Raw genomic sequence first — 3,017 nt, forward strand, 5'->3', positions numbered from 1 at the left:
TTCTCTCCTTGATACGCCTCCTCTTCCTCTTTTAATTTCCTTCCAAAACATCTTTTTATTACTTTCAAATTTTCTGTCATACTCATACCCCATTTTACATCTGCTCTCCTCTTTCCTTTCTTTATTTTATGCTTTACTTCTCTTCGCTTTACTTTTTACCTCTTATATGATTCTCTCGGCCTAATTTGTAACCAATCTATGAAAGCCTGCCTTTTCTCTTCTAAACCCTTCTTTGCTTTCTCATCCCACCACTCAATACTCCTCCTTCTATTTCCTCCCGTTCTCCTTGTTCCACACACCATCTTTACACACCTTATGACTCCCTCCTTGAACCATCCCCATTCATCCTCCACTTCTAGTTCTACTCTATCCTTCACTCCCTCCCACTCCTCTCTCAGCCTCTTCTTATACTCCTTTTCCTTTTCTTCCTCATTTAAGTAGCTCACTCTAAGTACCTCCCTACCTTCTACCCTTTTCCTCTTTCTCCACCTATTTTCCACTCTCAACTTACTTCCACCAAAAAATTATCTGATATTCTCCCACTCTCTTCCCTTAGAACATGTACATCCTGAACTCTTCCTACTATACTCCTGGTTACCACTATATAGTCCATTAACGCTTCATCTGCCATCCTTCCATCCACAACCCTATCCCATATGTACTTATGCTTGACTTTCTTTTCAAACACTATTTGCTATCATCAACTCTCTTTCGAGACACATCTCTACCATTATTTCTCCACTATGATTTTTTCCTGGAACTCCATACTTCCCAATGACTCCGTCTATTGGTTTCTTTTCTACCCTGGCATTAAGGCCTCCCAACACCACTACATTGACTTTTCTTCCTAATTCCTCTATACACTCATTTAAATCCATTCAAAAAGCCTCCCTTTTCTCTACGCTCTTCTCACTACCAGGCCCATACGCACTTACAAAAACCCACATCTCACTTCCCAGCTTCCCCTTCATCCACATTAACATTGAAGAAACCTCCTTCCACTCCACTACAATCTTACCTATCTCTTCACTTACTAGTATAACCACCAATTCTCTTCCTTGTCCTCTATTTACTCCTGAGAACCTCCCATTTACACTCCCAAACTCACACTCTCCCCTTCCTTTCAACTTAGTTTCACACAATGCCAACACATCCATTTTTCTTCTTACAAACATACTGCCTATCTCTTCCCTTTTACTCTCAGCTGTACCACATCTACGTACATTAAAGGACCCAAACCTTAGGGTACTGGTTGGAAAACTCTTAGACCCTCTTATGCCTTTACAATTTCTTGGAATGTCCCCTTTGGAGCTACAGGTAGTAGGATTCCTAGTCCTATCCCCGTCCCGTATTTTTGTCGCTTCGTGCAACTTAAGTAGGAAGACTTGGTGGCAGCATTCTTTTCCCCCACCACAGGGTAGGCGAAAAAAGGAAGTGAATATTCAGAAAAATGGTACAGGGCAGTAACAAGGGGTGGGGGACAGCATAACGGAGGGACAGTCGCAGTCTAATATAAGTGTCATAATTTCTCTATGAACAGAGGCTTCCTCTACCACAGACCATATAGACCCTAAAGTATCAACTGCATGCTACTTTGCCACAATAACATGCAGCCAATACCCCAGATGGGTAATATATATATATATATATATATGTATATATATATATATATATATATGTATATATGTATATACATATATATATGTATATATATATGTATATATATATATACATATACATACATACATACATACATACATACATACATACATACATACATACATACATACATACATACATACATACATACATACGTACGTACGTACATACATATGTAGAAAGATGAACGCGTTTTTGCTACAACTGTTACTTCGACTTCCTGGCCTCCATAAGTTTCTTCTTTATCACATTTGTGTTTATACCTCTTTGGCGTCATATTGTCCCTAAGGATAGAAGAGATACTGCTGGATATGAAATACTAATTCCATGAGCAACATGAAATTATTGGTGAAATATCAGACTTTTCTATATTGGTAAGGATCTTAATGTCCATGAGTAGAAATTAATTTGTTAAATGGATTATCATGACAGTAAATTGTAGGTATCATTTATAATGCCAACGACTGAACTATACTAATATTTTTCTTCTAACGTAATTGTAATTGTTTCGTTTCCATTGTATAAAGAGACAACAGTAAATGAACTGTGAGTCCTTTGAAAGAAAAACTTTGTCCGAAATTATGCAAATATTGATGTGTCTTCTAACCGACAGATTTTAATGCAAAACATTGTAGTTAACACCTAAAATGAAGAATTAGACCCTGGAGATATAATGGCAACTGAGTTGTAAGTGTTTTTTCTTAACTTATTTCCTCTTAAGAAGATACTCAGTACGAATTTAGTCAATAGTATCAGGTCTATATCTGTGTCTTTATCATTCACCTTCCTTAATATTTGCATTATTTATATGTTATTTTATAGAAGAAATTATTTTATATTTTATATATTTTAGTCGAGATGTGTTCAATTTGCTCGTACATTGTCTCAGTTTACTCGCGTTGCACCCTGCAGTTTTCAATGTTTCAGCGCTAAATGCATTCACGTCCAACCATCCAAGCTTTACCAAGAAGTAATTACAATACGTACATTTAATTGGTCTTAAATGATTACATTTGTATGTAATTGGTCTCAAGCTGTAATTAGCCAATTAGAATATAACTTCAATTGTAGTTTCACTAAGCACATACTGCACTGTTTTAGTTGGAAAAAAATGTAAACCATGCTCTGGTCATGGTACTGCACTCATGATCATTCCAGAGCTAAGAAGTATAATGTTGATTAAATACCCTTTAGCTAGATGAGTATAATCTTTCATTTTTCCAGCTGAATAATAGTAAACTCTGTAAGCCATCTGGCTCGGTCATATTCTTCAGCCACTTTAGAAGCTTAGTCTTGTAATCGAATGATCCTTCAATCCTTCGGGCAATGGATCATTTTCATTCAACCAAGCAGGCGTT

Source organism: Oratosquilla oratoria, chromosome 35, assembly GCF_046742065.1.
Source record: "Oratosquilla oratoria isolate Oo_2021 chromosome 35, ASM4674206v1, whole genome shotgun sequence".
NCBI lineage: Eukaryota > Metazoa > Arthropoda > Malacostraca > Stomatopoda > Squillidae > Oratosquilla > Oratosquilla oratoria.